This window comes from Myodes glareolus, chromosome 3 (assembly GCF_982192425.1).
Source record: "Myodes glareolus chromosome 3, mMyoGla1.1, whole genome shotgun sequence".
Classification (NCBI taxonomy): Eukaryota; Metazoa; Chordata; class Mammalia; order Rodentia; family Cricetidae; genus Myodes; species Myodes glareolus.
The window spans coordinates 12,552,113-12,575,938 of record NC_142028.1 but is presented as its reverse complement, the minus strand read 5'-3'; the positions used below and the strand labels follow the sequence as shown (position 1 = coordinate 12,575,938).

General features: G+C 40.9%; 1 pseudogene; it reads right to left on the bottom strand.

Moving 5' to 3' along the window:
* Nucleotides 1–6,519: 6,519 nt before the first annotated feature.
* On the bottom strand, nt 6,520–7,257 carry LOC146895342 (TAR DNA-binding protein 43 pseudogene; annotated as a pseudogene).
* Nucleotides 7,258–23,826: the final 16,569 nt, after the last annotated feature.

Below are 23,826 nucleotides of genomic sequence, written 5' to 3'. Positions count from 1 at the left end.
AAATCAAGTGCCATCTTTACCTAAGTGGACTGCTCTCAGAACAGCGGTGACAGAATCCAGGGTAAAGCCTGTGCGTCAGAGGGGTGATAGCGACAACCTCTGCCTGTGACGCTCGCCTCTTCCGTGAGTCCATGTTGTGTGAATCCTTCTGGGAGAGATTTGAATGGCAACCCCTAAGGTGTGGTTTCATCACCGACCAAGAACAGAGGGTACTATTTGAAAATGCTAAACTCATATCGTTACACCTTGCCGTGCGGGCATTGCACGTAGGAGCACCATGTACCAAAATCTAAAACAGCAACGATAACAGAGCAATCACAAGTGTTCAGGCAAGCAAAAAAAAAAAAAAAAAAAATCATAGAGAGATGTTTAGAAACTCAGAGACCAATTTATCGGTAAGGTCAAGGGACATACAGAATCTAAAATAAAACACACATTTTTTTTTCTGAGATCTGTGTGCCGGTATGTTTAATCTTTCATCTCGACTTTACCTTGTTAGTCTCTGTGGAAATGGAATCAATTTATTTTGTCCACCTAGAGCAGCGACGCTATCGAGGTTAAAATTCTCCCCTCCAGAGCTGGTGTGTACAAGCCCCCTTTGTGACACACTGGATCCCTATAAATGTTTGCATCTGTTTTCAGCCTTTTCCTGTTGTCCTGCAAGTCCTGCCCCTTCCCTGAAGTCCTCCTCACACACTTTCACAAGTGTAGCGTTAGGATTTGTCATGGTCCCTTATCAAAAGGTTTTGACTGCCTCAATGTTGCTATTTTCTACTCAATTAACTTCAGAACTTTGTCAAAAAAAATTTTTTAAGTTCAGCTGGGGTTGTGTTAGATTATCATCAAGTTTGAGAAAATTGACAGCCTTTTCAGAATTTTTTAATTATTGAGGTTTTTAAAACACTGTGTTAAAATTATTAAAAACTTCTGTAACTCAATTTATTCACAGAACACTAGGAAGGGTCATTCTTGTCACTAGCATAAATAGCAAAATTGAGTTTAAGGAATTTTTTCTCTTTCTTATTTTGCTTATATTTATTCTGCATTTTACAAATTTTTAGAAAGCTGCTCCTGTAGCCCAAGCCAGGTTCGAACTTGTTATGTAGTGGGACACATCCTCAGACATTTGATTGCCCTGCTTCCGCCTCTCAAGCCCTAGGCCTACAGGTGCGCATTGCCATGTGCGGTTTTATCCCCATAGTGGGGATCGCACTGAGGCTTCATGTGTGATAGGCACAAACTCTATGAGCTGAGTTATGTGCTCAGTGTTGAGTTTTGGTCATTCTGAAGAGCTAGTCAGTGGAAGAACTAGAAACTCGGCCTGAGTCTGATAGGTTGTAATCCATGATCTTAATTCATTGCTGGGAGAAGGAAAGGAGGGAGGAAGGGAGGGAGGGAGGGAGGGAGGGAGGGAGGGAGGGAGAGAGAGGGAGGAAGGGAGGGAGGAAGGAAGGAAGGAAAGAAAGGAGGGAGGGAGGGAGAAAGGAAGGAAGGGAGGGAGGGAGGGAGGGAGGGACCAAAAAGTTTTGGTTCACTGTACAGTTGGGAGATTGCCATGTATGGCCCATTGCTCTGTGATGTATAATGGTGCCATACTTTCAGGCAGGATTGTGCCCTGGAGCAAAACTATTCCGTTCATGCTCACCAGGGTGCAAAGAGCAAGAGGAAGGCTGGGAGTCTCAACATCCCCTTCACAGACATACCTCCAATGATCTCACTTCCTTCCATCAGGTCACCTTCCAAAGGTCCCACCGACTCCTAACAGCACCACAGACTGAGAACCAGCACTTTAGCACACGGCCTTTGAGGCATAGGTGGTGACTCATACCTGTGATCCAAGCACTGGGGAGGTAGTAAGGATGGTGGTAGGAGGTAGAGAGATAGATAATGGGCAGAACTGTGTGTTTGAGGTCAGCTGGGCTATAGCGTGAAACTCTTTAAATGATCTAAACCTTAGTATTACCTTCCATCAACTGTACAAGAGTAAAACTTTACGTTTGTGTGTCTTTACATTTCTGAAGTTGATTATACTGCAGAGGATATTCACTTAAAAGGATTTTGTTTAGCATTCTCTTACTAATGCAAGGTAAGCTTTGCTTGTGTCTCCTTTGTGCTCCAACCTTTACAGGTTTCTGTGTCATATTTGATGGTGGGTTCCATGTGTGCCACCTGCATCCATGACAATAAGAGCAAGAAGCAAATGCTGTCATCAAATTAAGGTACTTCTGCAAAAGTTAACGAAGCTGCAGGTTCAGATGAGGACGGAAAGGTCCCCTGCAATCCCACTCTGTTTTCACAGACCTAAGAGAGTGAAGAGAGGAGGAGGCACCAGAAACACTAAAGACTTAGCAACAGGAAAAGAGTCTCTTTAGGAAAACCTGATCTTCATCCCGCTCTCTCTCACTGACCCACCCCCACTCCCACCCCATTACCACTCAGTGTGAAAGCCCAGAGTAAAGCATGTGTGATCCCTTTCTTCCTGGCCTGCCCTCCCTGGCTGGATTTCCCCACAAGTGAACTCAGGGTGCAGCATCCTTCCACAGAGGCATCTACGTGCAGAAGACGACCACAGAAGAGATGCGTGAGTCTAAAGGGGCACACACACACACACACACACACACACACACACACACACACACACATATACACACACACGTTTCCAGCTCCCATTAGAGGGTCAGTTGCACTGCTCCTGGAACATTTAAATGAACAACTTTCAAAGACTCCATGACTTTGGAGCCTGTATTTTTAGATAACTGACATTTTTTTCATTTCTTTCTTAATGACTGCATGAGAGAGGTTTTCTACATCTTGAGTGAATTTTAATACCTTTGCCTTCAGAAAGTTATCCGTGTCATTGAAACGTTCACGTTGTCTACTTCGATGTGCTGGAATCTCACAGGATTTCTCTCTCCTCTCCATTTATTGTTCGTTTCTCTTTCTTATCTCCAGGGCTTGCGCATCCTTTTCTTGGGTTTCTCTTTCATTTATTTTCCAGACCAGTTCCTCTGGATATTTATCACTTTGATCAGGATTCTATTTCTCAATTTTCTTATTTTTAATTTATAGAGTTGTTTATATATACCTCCTCCCACTGGTACTTTTTAAGGCTTTTGTTGTTGTTGTCTGTTTTACTCCAATCTGAGAATTTTATTCATTTCATTTCTCTTGGTTAAATGTTTAACACATCCACACATATACCCTTGGATAAGACTACCTTTGGCCAAATAACATAGATTTGTGTGACAATTGTGTTACTCCTTTAATAAACTTTAGAAATCTTATTTTCTCTTTGATCCCAAAGTAATTGGTGGGCATGTTTTAATTATTTAAGTGATTAAAGAAGTCTTATTAAAATCATAATATTAACATTAACTTTGCTTTCAAGAATCAAAGAGTGTCTTTCTGGAGACAATTGTTTTCCTGCATTTAGTAGTCATTATTTTCTCATTTTTATTATTTTTACTTTTAAGTCTGTGCATGTCTGACCACGGGTATGTGCACACGAGTACAGTGTCCATAAAAGAGAGAAGATGAAGCCAGAACCGCTGGAGCTGGAATAACAGACAGCTGCGAGTTACCTGTTATGAGGGCTAGGAACCCAACTGGGTCCCTCTGCAAGAGCAGCACAAACTTTTAGTCACTGAGCAGTCTCTCCAGCCCCTCATCCTCTTTGTTATTTAAATAGGTTTTATTTCAGAATTTTCAACAATGACAAGTGCTTTAAAAAGCACCCAAGCCCAGGACAGAGAACCGCAGCAAGCAGCATTCTGTTTTTTAACTGTTTTTATTGAGCTCTACATTTTTCTCTGCTCCCCTCCCTTCCTCTCCACTCCCCTTCAACCCTCTCCCAAGGTCCCCATACTCCCAATTTACTCAGGAGATCTTGTCTTTTTCTACTTCCCATGTAGATTTGATCAATGCATGTCTCTCTTAGGGTCCTCTTTGTTCTCTTATTTCTCTGGGATTGTGAATTGTAGGCTGGTTTTCTTTGCTTTATGTCTAAAAGTCACTTATGAGTGAGTTCATATCATAATTTTCTTTCTGGGTCTGGGTTACCTCACTCAATATGTTTTCTAGATCTATCAATTTGCCCGCAAATTTAAAGATGTCATTTTTTTTCTGCTGTGTCGTACCCCTTTGTGTAAATATGTCACATTTTCCTTATCTCTTCTTCAGGTGAGGGGCATTTAGGTTGTTTCCAGGTTCTGGCTACGACAAAAAAAAAAAAAAATAGAAAAAAAAGTCAAAAGAATTCTGTACAGTAAAGGAACTTCTGGAGGCATCACAATCCCTGACATCAAACTCCACTACAGAGCTGCAGTACTGAGAACAGCCTGGTATTGGCCCTAAAATAGGCAGGAGGACCAAAGGAATGGAATCGAAGACAGGATATCAATCGACACACCTACAAACACATTATTTTTGACAAAGAAGCAAAAGATATAAAATGGAAAAAAGAAAGCATATTCAACAAATGGTGCTGCCATAACTAGATATCAACATGTAGGCGAATGAAAATAGACCCATATCTATCACCATGCACAAAATTCAACTCCAAATAAATCAAAGACTTCAACATAAAATGAACCACACTGAACCTCATAGAAGAGAAAGTGGGAAATACACATGAATGCATTGGCACAGGAGACCACTTCCTAAATAGAACCCCAGTAGCACACACACCAAGAGAAACAATTAATAAATGGGACCTCCTGAAACTAAAAAGCTTCTGTAAAGCAAAGGACACGGTCAACAAGACAAAACGGCAGCCTAAAGAATGGGAAACGATCTTTACCAACCCCACATTGAACAGAGGGCTGATCTCCAAATATACAAAGAACTCAAAAAAATTGGTCATCAAAAAAACAAATAATCCAATACAAAAAAAATGGAATACAGACCTAAATAGAGAACTATCAACAGAGGAATCTAAAATTGCTGAAAGACACTTACGGAAATGCTCAACATCCTTAGCCATCACAGAAATGCAAGTCAAAACCACTCTGAGATTGCATCTTACACCTGTAAGAATGGCTAAGATCAAGAACACTAAGGACAACTTATTCTGGAGAGGTTGTGGGGTAAAGAGAATACTCCTCCATTGCTGGTGGAATGCAAGCTGGTACAGCTGCTTTAGAAATCAGTATGGCAATTACTCAGAAAATTAGGAAACAACCTACCTCAAGACCCAGCAATACCACTTTTGGGTATATATCCAAAGGATGCTTAATCACACCACAAGGACATGTGCTCAACTATGTTCATAGCAGCATTGTTTGTAAGCAGCGTTCCTACAGCAGCTAACAGCAATGAGACCATCCACCCTTCTTTGAGATACCCGAGTTCTTTGGTGAATTCTGCTTCCAAGTCCTCCCGCAAAGCACACCACAAGCTCAGTCCGTGCTTGCCGTCCATCATCTTCAGTTCATGTGCCCACACTTCCAGATCAGTAATGGAGGAGAACACACACCATACAGCATTCACAGAAGATGACAGATGGGGAGGGAAAATACAAGTATCATTTCACTTAGCACATTCAACTAAAGTGGGTTTTCAAAAAAACAAAGAATAAATTCTTTCAATGGATGATGCCCATTGATGCAAAAACATTCATGAATTACTTGCTACATTTCTCTCTGCATAATCTCTTACCAAAGCCATGGGATTGAGGGATACACCTCACCAAGTTAAATATATCCATTTTTTCTATCAAGTCTCTGCATGCATCTCCTCTCTCTTTCTCACTCATATTAGCCTTGCATGCTTCTGTACCACCATCAATCCCATACAAGGCTTCAAAAGTTCAAACAGTCTTCTGGTTTCATATCATAGCCTTCCTTTCATAGCATTGATGCAACTCCATCATATAATGGGTAACAGATAAAGATAGAAACCCACCATCCAAGAGCCAGCCTGCATGCTGTGCTGATGAGCTCCTGGTAAGAAAACACGTAGACAGGAGCATTCCTGTTTGCAGCACCTCTTCAGTGCTGTGCTTCTTCCACGCACATTTGCAATGAGATGAGCTGCAGAGACTAAAAGAAGGATTCATATTATGCTTTCATCCATGAAGGAAAACAAGTATTTAAAAACAAAACCGAAAGAACCAAACACCATGACATCATGATCTCCCAAAGGGAATTATTCCTAAGGGGAAAAAAATCCAACGGATATGATCCAAGTTAAAATAAGGAGAAAAGAGTATAATCCTAACCAATGGTTTCTACTTTGAGCATGCAAGAAATTCACTTGAGAAACCCAATGACAAAATGCCCCAAAGACACCTTCTGAGATGAACTTCCGTGGGCTAGTTTACCCAATTCATTTGACTTTTCCTCTTTTTATCTGAATAAAAACATCAAAGAATACCACTGAATGTATTTCAAACTGAACAAACCAATTTGAAAATTTTAGGAGACAGGTATTTTATAATATACTTACTGTGAGTTTTGAAAATTTTGAATTCCCACCTTTCTATACCCACCAATCAACCAAAACCGACTGCCTATACGTTCTTCAGCCAGAGGATTTAGAATTCATGCCAAAGCCTCCATCAAGATCACTGTCTGACCCTGTATTTGATCCTGGCCCCTAACCCCGAGGGGCACCACAACTATTCAAGGTTGCCCTGGCTTTGTTATTAGCAGATGGACTTGACTGGCTCTGCTGGCTGGCCAGCATCCCCATCATATGCCAGCTTCCCTGCAGGAGTCTCTGCTACAGCTGTCTTCACTGGATTAAGGCTGAAAGCTCCAAAGTTTATCGCCCCACCTATATTATCACTCTGATTACTTACTAAGCCAGATCCACCACCTCTACTATTGCCAAACTCACCCTGATTCCGGAAGTCACCTAGAATACCACCAAATCTTCTGCCATTTTCTGGCTACCCAACACTATTGTTGGATACATGCCACTGATTCCTTTAATGGGCAAATCCCTTCCACAAATATTATACAACCTTATCATTGTAAAGCAACAAAGGCAAAAGGCCAGATTGGTTTGGGAATGAAAACACCCACCACTTCCCCATGCTGACAGAAAAACTGCTCAAGTTCTTCAGCTGTCTTGTCCTCAGTATGACACCCAATGAAATGCTTGCTTCAAGGGGCTCATCTGGGCTTTGCTAAGATTCAGAAGCTTACAGTCATACCATTGGCTAGCTTCCACATGTCATTACAATATTACTTTGACTTGGGTTTCATATTCCATAAATGGAACAAAGCCAAAGCCTTCTGGTTTTAAGATCACCATAGGACCACCTCCAAAAGTGTTGACATTATCTGTATGGTCTTACTTAGTTGTTTTCCCTGGGTGAGCCAATACTGTAAGATCAGATATTTCTGGACTACTCTTTCCAGGTTTGCTGCTGAGAAAGTATAGCCCTTACCTATTTTCCTTTTGTTCAGACTAGCAGACAGTATCTTCAGATTAGTAGACAGCATGGACCAGATCTGCCCAGCCAACATCACAGGCATACAGAAGACCTTCTTTCACTCAAATGCCTTTCATACACTGAGACACTGGGTCCCTATGGAAACAAAGCCACATGCCCTGGAAACTGGACTGTAACTGTGAGCAGCAATACCTTGTTATGGCCTCCTGATGGTGTTTCATGGGCTCATCATTCTCAGCTTCTGTTACCCACATATATTCAGACACCTTTGCTTAGTTCTCCACTAAGTCATTGCCATTAAGTGTTACAGAGATCTTGTATCAGCCTAGGTACCCCTTCCTGCCCACAAAATCCAGTCCCTCATTTTTAAATTGTATTATTATTCTATTAACAAAATATACTGCCGTGTTGTTGTAATAGGAGCAGCAGGCCACGTCCTGCCGCCCGACTAGCTTTACCCAAAATAAGTATACGGAAAACTGTATTCTTTTAAACACTGCCTGGCCCATTAGTTCTAACCTCTTATTGGCTAACTCTTACATACTCTTTTAACCCATTTCTAATAATCTGTATTGCCACTTGACTGTGGTTTACAGGCATGAGTTTAACCAGCGACCATCTCGGAGAGAAGAGTCATGGCGTGTGCATGACTCTGCTTTCTTTCTCCCAGCATCCTGTTCAGTCTACTCCACCTATCTAAATCCTGCCCTATCAAAAAGCCAAGGCAGTTTCTTTTTTTAACCAATGAAAGCAACAAATAGACAGAAGACCCTCCTACATCACCGTGTGTTTTGAGATTTGTATGAATACCACATTCTTTATTTTACAAGCTTGAGTTTTGGCTAAATCACATTTTAAGATCCATCCATGGCTGCTTATAATCAGAGGCAATTTATTTAAACATTTTTGGAGTTTTCTGTGGTCTTGTATAATCCACCAGCCGTGCATCAGTCATTCTATAGGCAGGAGGATACTTGGCATCCCACATGATGCCACAGCACTCAGGGGTGCCTTCCTTTCTGCAGGAGAGGAAGAGTGGCCATAAGACACCTATGGCTGAACATTGACAGGCAAAGTACATCCTCACCTTAGCATAACAACAAATGCATTCCAAACTGACAATTACAATCTGCATGCCCTCTGCTTCTTAAATATACTGAAGGTTTTCTTGGTGTTTGACCACGTCTAGATTTGATTTGAGCAACTACACTTCTGAAAATAGTACTTTCTCTTCATGAGCGACAAAATCATATACCAAACTATGAACTCAAGATTATTGATCAGGTTATTCAAAATGATGTATGGTTTATATCTTACTCTAACATGGAAGTTTGGGAGAGTGTTAAGGTTCCTTACTATAGTCTTTTAGTAGTAGTAGCAGTAGTAGTGAGGTGTGTGTGTGTGTGTGTGTATGTGTGTGTGTGTGTGTGTGTTTATATGAGTATATGTAGATATATATATATGGCATGATACACACATGGAAAGCAACTTGTGGGAGATGGCTTTCCCCTTCCACCATGAGGATCCCAGGCCTTCAGGCTTGGCATCAAGTGCTTTACCAATTCAGCCATCTTGCTTGCCCAGGGTCCCTGCTACTATTTTTGTGCATTCCACTTTATGCTTCTAACAAAGTCTGAAGTTACAAGGTATATTGTGTTACATTACGGCATTTTGTTTCAACTTGCATGTGTTTATTGACAATGAGAACCAACCATTTTGTTATGGGCTTTATTGTTACTGACTTATCATCCTTCAAATTCTGTTTTAATTTACCTGCTGTATCTCCTTGCCTCTGTTTAATTTCATAATGATGTGCTCCTGCATGAAGCAGATCTCTTAGCTAAAGAAAAAAATTCTCCATTAGATGGAACCTTATTAATATGGAGATTTAGTCCATTTATATTAAATATCATAATTGCTTCCTGTGCTTAGGCTGCAACCAGGTTATTCTATGCATTCTTTTCCTGGTTCCCCTTATTATTCTCTGCAGAAATTATTTTAAAATTTAGGTTTGTTCCTACCCGTGAGTCTGATAAAACATTTGTGATGACCTGTACTAAATTAACATCCATATTCATCAACAGAGAGAATAATTTCACTTTCCCTTTTGAAAAGTAGGAAACTCAGATACTGAGTGCCTGTCTTTCTAATACCTCTACAAATTACTGGGACAATAATAATACCAATAAAATGGTTATTGTTTATTGAATACCTAACTCGTTCCACTCACTGTAAAGTAGTTTATGCATCGGCTCATTTTAGCCATATTACAGTCCTGTGAATAAGTATCATTCTTGTTCCCAGACAAAGTGGGAAAGCTGCACTGCAGAGAGCTCATTTGCCTTGCTCTAAAAGCCGCTACCTCTCAGAGTCAGCCTTGGAAGCAGTAACTTTGGAATTGGACCCCACACACTTTGCTACTATACAGAAATGAGTCCTTGTGAGTTGATAACCTATTGTTCTATTTTATTGTCAAGATGGTTGGAAAAATAATTCAGCATTTAATTTGTTTAAATAGCTATTAAAACTACCTTAGTCAAACACCTCCTTCATCTTCCTAGTCAAATGTTGACACCACCTTCTCATCCTTTCCTTTCACATCTAAAACAATAGATAATTGTATGTATATATAATATAAAATAAAATATGATGCTTCATGTATCCCATCTTCCCCTTTCATACTTAATTCATCTTGTCAAACTTATCATCACCAGCCCTGGCATAAATTGCCCTTATTCATCTTCCCTCTTCACCTTCCCTACTAGAATGGGAGCCTCATGGGGAAGTGTGCTCCCAGTCACACCTCAAGCACCTCAAACAGTGCCTAAGACACAACGCTCACACGCAAACACCAAGGGAGGGAGCAGACAGAGTAATGACTGTGACCACCTCAAGGCCTTTGAGCTGCTGACTTCATCATTCCTGAGCCTGTGTCCTTGATTCACTTTTCCTTCCTTCTTTCATAGCAAAGGACTTTGAGTCCACGATGAAGATGTCTACTTACAACAATACTTTTTACTTTCCCTTGGAACTATGTGTCTTTTAGCCATTATCTTATAATAGTTCCTGACAGAACCCAATTCCCCGGATAATTCCATTTTTATCTCCTTATATGTAATTTTAAAAGTCATTTTAGTAGAAGAGAATTTTTGAAAAAGGAATATATATGTGTAAGTGAAGGCATATTCGATAGGTACGCTAAAATAACCAGACCAGCTCAAACGGAGTAAAAGTTCTAAAGTCCAAATGGGTCAGGCAAGCACCGCGAAGAGAGCATGTGCACCTATCTACCCCGTTTATCTACCTGGCTCCAGGTGGCCATACCCAGGCCAGTTGTGACTGGCTGAGCTTCCCTATCATATATGCTACCTCAGGATCTCCCAGCGTGATGTAAAACCAAGTGCTGTGTATGAAATGTTCGTTCACTGAGATATCATGAAAATGAAATGAAAAAGCTAAAATAAAATGTTAAATCTTAATTTATAAACAAATAAAAATGTCAACCAATTAAGCCAAAAAAATTAACTAAGAGGCTAAATTTTTCTATAAAAAGAAATTGTCCTTAAATAGATTTAAGAATAATTTTAAAATGCTATTACTTGTCACCATTTCCTTAACATTGAAAACATTAGCAACTACAAGACAGGGTTTGTTGTCTGTAGGTTCTGCAAAGTCGAAGCTGTTACCACTTTATTAGCCTGAATGTTACAGTGGACCAGTGTTTGACAAGAAGGCACCAAAAGACACAGGTAACTTTATACCAGGTACATACAGAGGTAAAGATATTGAACCTTAACTGCACAGAGTTGGCTAAAAGTAGAACTGAGAGCAGGCCTGGTTGCTGAGATTACTGCCGCTGTGCAAGCAAAATTCCACCAGCCCAGATCTTACAATAGTAGACATGTATTGCCTTTTACTTGTGAAGGTCAGACTGTCTAAGGGTTGGCAGGGCTGCGTTTCTTATAAAGAATCAGGAAGAATATACACCCTTGTAAATGTCACCTGATTTCCTTAGCATCTCACCTCTGACTGATTCTATCATTCAACCTCCTTCTCAGCCTGAGTACCCTCCCCTACCCCTATCAGGACACTTATGATTTCGTCAGTTTGAGCAGGATAATCCCTAATAATTTCTCTTTTTGGAAATCTGCAGTTCAGGGACTGGAGAAGCAGCTCAGTTAGTAAAGTGTGTGCTAAACAAGCCTTAAGTCTTTAGTTCTATCCCCAGAAACCACAAAAAAAAAAAAAACAGGCATGCACTTTAGAAATCAGTGTGGCAGTTACTCAGGAAACTGGGAGTCAACCTACCTCAGGACCCAGCAGTTCCACTCTTGGGAATATACCCAAGAGATGCCCTATCATACTACAAAAGCATTTGTTCAACTATGTTCACAGCAGCACTATTTGTAATAGCCAGAACCTGGAAACAACCTAGGTGCCCCTCAATAGAAGAATGGTTAAAGAAAGTGTGGAACATATACACATTGGAGTTTTAGTCAGTGGTAAAAAAAAGCAATGACATCTTGAATTTTGCATGCAAATAAATGGAAATAGAAAACGCTTTACTGAGTGAGGTAACCCAGACACAAAAAGAGGAATATGATATGTACTCACTCATAAGTGGATTCTAGCCATAATTAAAGGTCTTTGAGCCTATAACTCGTGATCCTAGAGAAACTAAATAAGAAGGTGAACCCAGAGAAAATCATATAGTTATCCTCCTGGATATTGGAAGTAGACAAGATTGCCAGGCAAAACTTGGGTGCATGGGGGTATAGGGGTGGGTGTAAGGGGAGATGGGTAGAGAGAAGGGAGAAGGGGAGGATTCAGGATAGCTTGGGGGAATGGGAAGGGTGGGATGGAGGAAGAGTGGATATGGGAGCAGGGAAGTAAATATCTTAATTAAGGGAACCATTTTAGGGTTTGCAAGAGACTTGACTCTAGAGGGGTTCCCAGGTCCAAGGAGAGGTCCCCAGATTTTTCCTTGGGCAGCAGAGGAGAAGGTGCCTGAACTGGCCTTGTCCCATAGCCACACTGATGAATATCTTGCATATCACCATAGAGCCGTCATCTGGCGATGGATGGAGATAGAGACAGAGACCCATATTGGAACACTGGACTTAGCTCCCAAGGTCCAAATGAGGAGCAGAAGGAGGGAGAACGTGAGCAAGGAAGTCAGGATCACAAGGGGTGCGTTCACCCACTGAGACAGTGGGACGGATCTAATGGGAGCTCACCAAGGCCAGCTGGACTGGGAGTGATGAAGCATGTGATCAAACTGGACACTCTGAATGTGGCAGGCAATGAAGGCTGACTGAGAAACCAAGGACAGTGGCACTGGGTTTTGATTCTACTGCATGGACTGACTTTGTGGGAGCCTGGTTTGTTTGGATGCTCACCTTTATAGACCTGGATGAAGGGGGGAAGACCTTGGTCTTTGCATGGGGCAGGGAACCCTGACTGCTCTTAGAACTAGAAAGGGAGGGGGAGGTGGAGAGGGGGAGGAAAAAGGAAGTCGGGGAGGAGGTGGAAATTTTTAATAAATAAATAAATTTTTAAAAAATCAAATAAAGGATCTTGTTAGCAAAACAAAGATTGCAATCCAACAATAAAGTAAACAGATGTGTGCTCTCTACTTATAAAAATTGTTAATATCTGTAAGAATGAATATAATAAAATTATTGGAAAAAGAGAAAAAAAGAGGCATAGAATACACATGTAACACCAACTCTTTGGAGAAACAGTCACGGGAAACCCTGGGCTCCTTAGCTGCTCAGCTTAGATGGTTGCAAGAACTACAGGCCAGTGAGAGACCCTGTCTCAAAGCAAACAAAGGCAGAGCTGGCCTGTGAACAATATGCAAACAAACATGGATCCTCAAAACACACACAGGCACACACATGAAATGAATCACATCTGTAATGTCCCCATTAGCATGTAAGCTGTCAGATCTACAGGCGGGAGGTTTAAGATACACAGTTTCCCCCAAATTCCTACTGCCCCATGTATTACAGAAGGGACAGGAGCATGCTAATACTAATAATTCAGTAGAGCAGAAAAGGCTTTTTTTTTCTAAAAGGGGGAGGGACTGAAGATGATAAAACAGCAAATTCTTAAGGAGAAGGAGATTCTAAGCTGCACTGATGGCAGAAGATACCAAATAATTCCATACTAGTTCAGAATTACATATAATAAAGAGTTATTTATTTAGGGGAGTCTCACAGATCACTGCCCAAGATCACAGTCCTCTGCACAAATGGGGAACAGGAGCAGAGTGGCCCGGTGGAAGCATGCTGAAAGCGAGAGAGGGAGCACACACACTTTACAGCTGCATTTGTAGTATAAGAGACCACGCCCAAGTGGGCAGGTATCTTAAAGGTTGCTGGCTGAAGGAGCTGAAGGAGCTCCCACAGCACTGTAACTTCCTCCCTGACAGGAACTTGAACATTGTAGGGACTAGACAAGTGTCTGCAAACACCACCAATATTCTTGAGGACAAGCATTAACTGGGACAATATCAAGAAATCAAACCTTGGTTGCTTCATTTGCCTTACCCTCATTAAAATTAGATGGCAATGAAGTTATGCAGTTATAATGAGTTGAACCTATTACTATGACATAGTATTTAAGAGAAAAAGAAGGACTGCACACCCCAACCTCAGCACGTATGATACAAAGACAAGAGGATCACGAATTTGAGGCTGAAGAGATGGCTTGATGACTGAGGGAGCTGACTGTTCTGCCACAGGACCTGGCTTTGATTCTCAGCACCTACAGTGAAGCTCACAAACTTCTGCATCTCCAGTTCCAGGGGACAATGCTGTCTTCTGGCCACTACAGGCCACATGTGGTGCACAGACATACATGCAGGCACAATGCTCATGCACAGAAAATAAATATTTTGAAGTATTTTTAAAGAGAATCTGGTGTGGGATTCCCCTCTGTATGCTATGAATACCATTGGTGAACAAAAACACTTCCTTGACTGTTGATAGGACAGAGGAGAGCTAGGCAGGGAAAAACTGAATACTGGGAGAAAGGCAGAATCAATGAAAAACCATGTAGCCCTGCCAGAGACAGATGCTGGAAATTTACCTGGTAAGCCACAGCCTTGTGACAATGCACAGATTAATAGAAATGTGTTAAATTAAGATGTAAGAGTTAGCCAATAAGAAACTAGAGCTAATGGGCCAAACAGTGATTTAATTAATGCGGTTTCTGTGTGGTTATTACAGAAGTCTGGGTTGGCTAGGAAATGAATAAGCAGTATCCTACAATGAAAATCCATGGTGATTCTTGGTTCACAGTGACTTTGAGGCCAACCTGGGATACATGAGATACGTCTTTTTAAGAAAATTTAGGAGGGGCTCAATCTCGGAATGGCAAAAATCTAAACACACTAAGATTCATAGGATACTGCCAAAAGTATTATTTTAAAAGAAGTATGATGGAGGAGGGTTATCTGTCTATGTGTTACTTTCATTGGTTAATAAAGAGACTGCCTTGTCCCTTTGATAGGATAGAAAATTAGGTAGGTAGAGTAAACAGAACAGAATGCTGGGAGGAAGAAAGCAGTGAGGAGTCGCCATGACTCTACTCTCCAAGACAGAGGCAGGTTAGGATCTTTCCCGGTATGCCACCACCTCATGGTGCTACACAGATTACTAAATATGGGTAAAGCAATACATGAAAATTAGCCAATAAGAGGCTGAAACTAATGGGCCAGGCAATGTTTAAAAGAATACAGTTTCCGTGTAATTATTTCAGGTAAAGCTAGCCGGGCAGGCGGTAGGAAGTGGCCTTATGCAACAGAAATACCTTTTTGAATATGACACCAGCTTATAACTAAAGAATGAAGTCAAATCACGTTGGAGGAAGTGACACAGTGAAGAGAAGACAAAAGCATATGTGAAAAAAAGAAAACTTCAGTCGGAATTGAACAGCATAAATACACTGAGAGGATGGCTCAGAGCACACAAGCTCAATTCATTCACTCCAGTCCTGGGGTGAGAGAATCAAGCCTTGGTTCTTACCCACCCCTTGCAGAAAGCAGGGGCTTCTTCCTTGTCAGTTGAATCTCTGCATCAGAAGAGATGAGTCTTCTAGACAGTCTTTAGCTGTCTGGCTATAGACTTCTATGTAAATAGGCACTGGGTCAGTGGGACATGACTTCTGGAAGAATGGAATTGTGAGCACTCAGTTCTCAGGAATGTCCAGAGGAAATAGTTGTTTAGCTAGCTCCTAGTTTCTGTTATGAATAAAGTCACAATGAACATGGCTGAGCAAGTGTCTTTGTGTTAGGATGGAGTATCCTTCAGGTATATGCCCAAGTGTGGCATACCTAGATCAAGTGTGGTATACCTGGGTCCCAAGGTAAGTCAATTTCCAATTTTCTGAGGAACCATCATATTGATTTGCATAGTGACTCCACAAGTTTGCACTCCCACCAGCAGTGGAGGAGTGTTCATTCCCCTTGCTCCCCATCCTTGCCAGCATGAGCTGTCACTTGTGGTATTAGTGTTAGCCATCCTCATTCTGAGAGGTGTAAGATAAAATCTCAAAGTAGTTTTCATTTGCATTTCCCTAACAGCTAAGGAGGTTGAACATTTCTTTAAGTATTTCTCAACCATTTGAGATTTCTCTATGGAGAATTATCTATTTAGATTTTTAGCTCATTTTTAATAGGATTGTTTGTTATTATTATTATTATTATTAATAATGATATCTAATTTCTTGAGGTCTTTGTATATTTTGAATATTAGACCTCTAGCATATTTGGAGTTGGTAAAAAAAATCTTTTTCCATTCTGTAGACTGCCTCTTTGTCCAATTGATGGTATTCTTTGCTTTACAGAAGCTTTTCAGTTTAGTGAGAATAGGTATTTCTCTGACTCTCTTATTTGCTCTTGAGGCTCTTTTTCTTCTACTGGATTGCCTTATCCAACCTCGAAAGGAGGGGCTTTTTCCTTGTCTTACTGTATCTTGTTTTGTCCTATTTGGCTCCTGGAGGCCTAATCTTTTCTAAAGAGGAAACAGAGGGGGAGTTAATCTGGGGGAACGGGGAGGTGGTGTGGGACTGGGAGGAGCAGAGGGAAGAAAAAAATATGGTTAGGATGTATTGTATGAGAGAAGAATTTATTTTTAATTTTTAAAAGGGGTGTGGGGTACTGTTTACAGGTGTGGTACTTACCACCTGCATTCCTACCACCTCACCTGCTGACCTCTCTCCTGAGCTGGGGGAAGGGTATTTGGGGGAATATAGAGCACAGGAAGAAAGGGCTGATCTTTATTGTCTCTGACCATGCTGATAGCATCTGGCTGGGACCTACCTTAGTAAAGCTAGAGGCTAGACAAGGCTCTGGTCAGTGTAGGTGTGGTTTCCCAGTTCAGTCTTATGCATTGGTAGCTCTTTCCCAAAGGAAAGAAAACCCCTCACACCATTGAAAAATCCCAGGTCAAATGAAATAAGTCATTTAAAATGTCATTCAGAGTAGTACATGGCAACCTCAATAGACAAGAGGCTGAGGCAGGAGGACCATGAGCTTGAACCCAACCTAGGCTACATAGTGAGTTCAAGACTATCCTGAACTACACAGTGAATTCAAGCCCCATCTGGACTACATAGTGAGAACCTGTCTCAAATAATAATAATAGTAGAAGTGGGACTGGAAAACAACTGAGTGGTTAAGAGCCCTTACTGCCCTTCCAGAGGGCTCAAGTTCAATTCCTAACAGCTACATCTGGCTGCTCATAACCACTTATAAGTTCATGGGATCAGAGTCCCTCTTCTGACCTCTACAGTTACCCACATGTGTGTTCACACATGCATATACACATACATATAAATAAATAATATAATACATTTTAAAAGTCATGTAAATAGTGCTAAATATTCTCAACTATAACACTGATTCAAACTGGAGGACCAAGTAGCATTGGTAACTATTTACAAAGACAGAAATTTCTAACAAAGTTACAGAAATGACCACATAAATGAAATCAATGAGACAAAATGTAAGTGGTTGCTGCAGACTACAGCATGGCCACAGATTCATGGCTAAGCTTTGCTAATTTCTCAAAAATAATAGATCCACGATAATAACATTCTAGAATTAATCAAAACAAAAAGGCATAAGCTTTCATGGGAAGCAAGAACTGCTTTGATTGCTAAATCTAAAAAGGAAATGCCAGAAAAAAGTTTCTTAGCCTAATCTCAGTATAAAAATTGCTAGTGGTCCTGCTGGGACTTCAAATCGATGTATCACGAGGAAATTAATCAGCATGACTCATCATATTAACACAGGACAGAGCTGACAAAATCCAGTTCCAATGCTGTCTAAATGAAACTTTCAAGAATAAATTTTAACTGACCTTCAAAGGGCATTGCTATTTCAAGTTATATGTTCATAGTTTAACACACACAAGACTTTGGATTTAATCTCAGCAACACATACCACACCACACACACACACACACACACACACACACACACAATTCAAGTTATATACTGATGCACTGAGTCATTCCTTAAAAACTACCAATGGACAAAGACCATTTAACCTTTCTACTTACATATTAGGAATTACTGACATATCATGTATTAATATTTTATGATTATATCATTGTTTATTTTTATTTTATGTATATGAGTGTTTGTATGTATGTACCCATAGAGGTCAGAAGAGGGCATCAGAACTCCTGGTGCTGGTGTTATAAATGGTTATGGACTGCTATGGGAAACCAAGCCCAGATTCTCTTTGAGAATAGAAATGCCTCTAACCATTGGCCAATCTCCCAGTCTCCCTGTATTAATGTTGACTATATTACTTAAACAACAGGAAATAGGGGAACAACTATAAGAATCAAGATATAGTGGCACATGTCTTAATCCCAGCCCTCAGGAGGCAAAGGTAGATGGATCTCTGAGATCGAGAATAGCATGGTATTAGAGAGAGGTCCAAGACAGCCAGGGCTGCACAAAGAAACCCTATCTCTAAAAATAAACAAAAAATATGAAGAAATAAATGAATCAGATCTTTAGCTAGAGTGATAAGTACTTTGAAGGACATAAGCAAAATTCAAGTGATGAAACTATTACCAGAGGCAGTGATGAAATTTATTACCCACAAATTCCGAGTCACAAATTCAATTGCATCTCTTTATGAAGTGATACCTGATTAGCATAACTGGAACACAGAATGAATTCCACTGATAATAGATGTCAACATATTAGAATGATAAAATGTTCGTTTAATTTAGGTCATTGGGTTTAAGGTTTTTGTTATTTTGTTTTAAAATACTTCAGAAGTTGTCCCTACATAATGTAATCCTGGTTGGTAATATGAAGTGTAGAGAACACCAATATCCATAGAAATTTTATAAAATAAGTTATGGAAATAATGAATTGTATTTATGACTAAGTATGTGACATTTAACTCTGTTTTCTGCTTAATCATTAATCTTAGGAGGCAAATTCAATTCTAATTCCCACTTTATAAACAAGGAAATTTATGATGAGAAAGAGGAAACACTGTTTATGATGAGAAATTTATGATGAGAAAGAGGAAAAATGTTCCTTGTAGGCTCATGTGTTTGAGCACTTTATCTCTAGTGATGGCACTGTCTGGGGAAGTTTGCAGAACCAACAGGAAGTAGAGCATTGTTTGGAGGAAGTGGGTCACTTTGGGGCTTTATAACCTTACTCACTTCCTGTTAGTTCCTCACGTTCTGAGTCTGTTTACAATGAGACCAGCCAACCTCCTATTTTCTGCCTTTAAACCTTCTATGCCAGTTGTATGTCTTTCCCTCTGTAACTATAAGGCAAAGACAAACCTCTCTCCCTTAAGTTGCCTTTGTCAGGGAATTTTATCGCAGCAAAGATTATTAAGTTACTTTGTCAGTGTAGGGCCCAGCTATGACAAGCTCAATAGAGGCCCAAGTCTCAATAGTTTATCCTATGGCAGTACCTGGTTTCAAGAAAGACCACAAACTGAGACCACCCAGGCACCACCCAGGAACAGACCTTCCAAAGGAAATTCCTAACATTCCATCCATTGTTGACAGGATCACTTGCCAGGACACACCCATTGCTTTTTAACAAGACACCCCTAGGCAAATGTCAGCCAATCAAAGATCCTGAACCTTAGGGGGAAAAAAAGTTAAGCATTGCTTAAAGCTGCACTCCTTTAAGAGATGTTTTCTGATTCAGCAGGAGCATTTAAATGGGGCTTGTGAGCAGAGTACTACAACTTGCTTAATGGCCACACAGACCTGCTGATAAAGGGGCTACTTATAGAGTTTGTTTGCCATTTGGGTAAGAGACTGTTCTTGCCTGGACTGCTTGATGTTATGCTGTATGACCTGGACATGCAGGATACACAGAGATATGACTGCTGAACTTGCCTAACGGTGAGATGGTCCTTTGGGATCCTGCTTCATGAAAAAGATCTGCCAGGCATTCTACAGGATACAGACAACTGATGGACTTAGCCATTACAAGACAGAACATATCTTCAAATTTTCTGCTTCTTGGAAAAGTCTGCTGGATACTATGGGCCTGTAGGCTGAAGATGGATGCCCCAAATGAACAAAAGAACTTTGGATGACTGTCCAGGCAGCAAAATGTCTCTGTCAGTTCTAGAGTTTTGGAAGTTGTTTACAATGTATTTCCAGTTAACTTAGGTAATATTATATCTTTCTGGAGTCTTTGATGGAGTGAAGAATAAATAGTTATAGGTTTCCTTAGTTATCATAAAAGATAATGAAGATATAAATAATGTAACTATAATTCTTGCTTGATACCTGTTTTGTTATATGTGATTACTATGTTAAAGTTAAAACCTTCCTTTTGATTTAAACAAGAAAAGGGTAGATGATGTGAGATTCCCCTCTGTATGCTGTGAATATCATTAGTTAATAAAGTAACTGCTTTGGGCCTATAGCAGAACTATAGGGGAGCAGAGCTAGGCGGGGAAAACTAAACTGAATGCGGGAGAAAGAAGGTTGAATCAGAAAAAGCCATGTATCCCCACTAGAGATGGACGCCAGACAGAACTTTACCTAGTAAGCCATAGTCATGTGGCGATACACAGATTAATAGAAATGGGTGAAATTAAGATGTAAGAGCTAGCCAATGGATGGAGCTAGAAAACATTATTTTGAGTGAGGTAACCCAGACACAGAAAGACAATTATCACATGTACTCACTCTTAGGTGGTTTTTAAACAGAAAACAAAGAAAGCCAGCCTACAAATCACAATCTCAGAGAACTTAGACAACAATGAGGACATTAGGAGAGACTTACATAAATCTAATCTACATGGGAAGTAGAAAGTAGAAAAAGACAAGATCTCCTGAGTAAATTGGGAGCATGGGGACCTCGGGGGAGGACTGAAAGGGGGAGGGGAGAGACAGGGAGGGGAGCAGAGAAAAATATAGAGCTCAATAAATATCAATAAAAAATGTATAAAAATAATAAAAAGAGCTAACCAATAAGAAGCTAGAGCTAATAGGCCAAGCAGTGATTTAAATAATATAGCTTCTGAGTGATTATTTCCAGTCTGGGCAGCCGGAAACAAATGAATGACCTTCTACAACAGGGCCCAGGTACTACAACTCAAACTCCATCTTGTCCTATTAGGTGACTGACTGTATTGGGGACCCACTATAGAAAACACAGAACTCTTTCAGCCACCTTCACCCAAGGACACCACAGCATTCTTTCCCAACCTTCCTGAGAGACACAACAGTTTGAGAGAAATCATCCTGCCACTGTCCTTCACTCTGGATCAGCTAGGCTTTGTTATCTTTCTAACTTCCAGGCTTTTTTGGATTCTTTGTTTCTAGAGAGGCATTGCCTCTAACAAAAACTGTGCATATTTGATTCTATTGAGCCATCTAGTTTGCAAAGAACTCATATGAATATAAAATTTCTATCGTTTCAAGGAGAATTGAAGGGTGTGTGGCTATTTTTATCTTGTTTTGCTTATTCTACGCCCTGCCATTGAGCCTGCCCTAAATTGCTGACTTCACCTGCAGTATCTCTGCCTGTTGCCCTGCCTCCCTTACAGCTAAAGGTGAGTGAATACTCAAATTCAAGTAGCCCACAAGCTGGGTGGAAAAATCATAATGCCTCTTGTTATATGTATGTGTGGATGCATGTATTTGTATGTAGGTATATGGAGGGAGTGTGTGCATGTGAGTACAGATGTCTGTGCAATCCAGAGGTATCAGATACCCTGGAGATGGGGTTAGAGGAGGTTGTGAACACCCTGGTGTAGGTGGTGCTGAAAATTGAACTTGGGTCCTCTACAAAAGCTATCCTCTTAACCACTGAGACATATATATCTATATATATATATATCTATATATATATAGATATATATATAGATATATATCTTACATGTATATATCTTACATATATACATCTTACATATATATATCATATATATATATGTATATACTACGTATGATGTCTTTTACTGTTAATTCAAAGACAGACACTCTGGGAAACGAGCTATATGAAGTGGTACTGCCAAAACAGCCCCAGAAATAGGAACCAACATCACAACAAACCAAAGTTATTGGGGACCAGAAAGATGGAATTGGAGAGAATTAAAAGGGCAGTGAAAAAGAAGAGCACCATGCAAGCCTAGGGACAAAGTGATACCTGTTCCCGAGCTGCCAGATTCCTGTCTCTAGAGGTCCAGATGTGATGTGCAAGGTGTTACACGGCTTAAATTCTGCCCACCCCCATTTGTAACCATTGAAATCTTAGCTTCAAGGACCTCAGAATGCGATCACATTTGGAAATAAGGCCTTTGTAGATGTAATCCATGCAAATGAGGTAATCCAAAAGTAGAGGGGGCTCCCGGTCCAATCCATTGGTGTCCTTGGAGAGTGTGGGGCCAGATACACAACCTGTGAGAAGGCTATGTTAAGGCAGAAACGGTGCAATGCATCCACAACCAACAAATGCTACAGCAAACCAGAGAACCACCAGAACTGGGTGGGGGACCTCTTCCTCCCAGACTTCAGACAGACCAACCCTGAATCCTCCAGATCACTGAGGTAATCAATTCTTGCTGTTGATTCTGCTCAGCCTGTGACAGCAGCCTTGGAAGCTAATCTAACCCCACATCCATGCGTGCTCATCTAGGTGAGTTCCCTGAAAAGTAATCATAAGAGGAACGCAAGCATCCGACTTTCACTGCCTGAGCTCTGAGCAGAGGTACACCCCACCAGAACCAGGATTCTGCCCAGAAATTTGTTTTTAATCTCCTCCAGGACAAAGATAAATGAGCACCAGAAGTTTAAAAGTTCCCTTCTAAGAGCACGATGGAAATAGTTTTAGCCCTTTAAAAACTTTGAAGGCAGATAAGCCAAAATCCTGCCTTGGGAGCAAAAAAAAAAAAAAAAAAAAAAAAAGCTCTCAACCAGGCACACCCCGTTGCCCAGCATTTCTTCAGATGCATAAATCATTTTCCATGGGGTTGCTGTCCACTGCCCCAATAAAATATGCTTTAAAACACCTCTAGCTTCAGACTAAAGGAGTGAATTACTTTTTCTCTCCAAAAAAAAGTTAATTAGGAAGGCTGTGCTTTGTGAACATTCAAGGTCTGAGTCTTTCATCTTCACTCCCAAGTGTGCGCCTCTGGCCTACACCGAAGCTGCTAGCTCTCTGAATGTTTCAATCCAGAGCAGACTGTGCTTAGGTCACAGAGCCAACAGCAGCTTCTGCCATCTCCTCTGTCCACAGACTCTGGCAGGAACCCCAGAAAGCCCTACCTGGGAATCTTTAGCCAACAGACTCCCATAAGCCTGAAGGTTCAAGCCACATCAAAGGGCCACATGTGGTTAGGGACCACGGCACCTCCCCTCACCCACCCACTTCCCTGCTGCATCCTGGGAAACAAAAATCCCTGAATGCAGACTTGACTGAAATCTTACATCTTCTCAGAGACCTCCAAGAGGGACTCAGCTCAGTCCCATGGGCCTGATCCCCCTTCAGCGCGATCCCCCTGCACACAGCTGCCAACGCTGACCTGATCTCAGAGCCCCCACCATGCAGTTTTCTGTCATCCATGGCGTTAGTAATGTTTCTAATAGACCCCTTCCCCTAGCGACATGCCTTAACCACATCCAAGACCATTCAGTGAAGGCAAATGTTTTTTTCACTTTCCATCTTTATTTTGTTTATTTTTTAACTAAGGCTGGGAAGGGCATACATATGCCACACTGCATGTGTGGAGGTCAGAGAACACCTGCAAGAGTCGACTCTCTCCTCCCAGCATAAGAATCCAGGTATCAAATTCACACCTAACAATAAGCCCCTTTACCTGCCAAGCCATCAGACCAAAAAAAGAAGAAGAAAGGAGGATGAGAAGAAAGGGGAAGGAGGAGGAAGAGGAAGAGGAAGAAGAGGAAGAA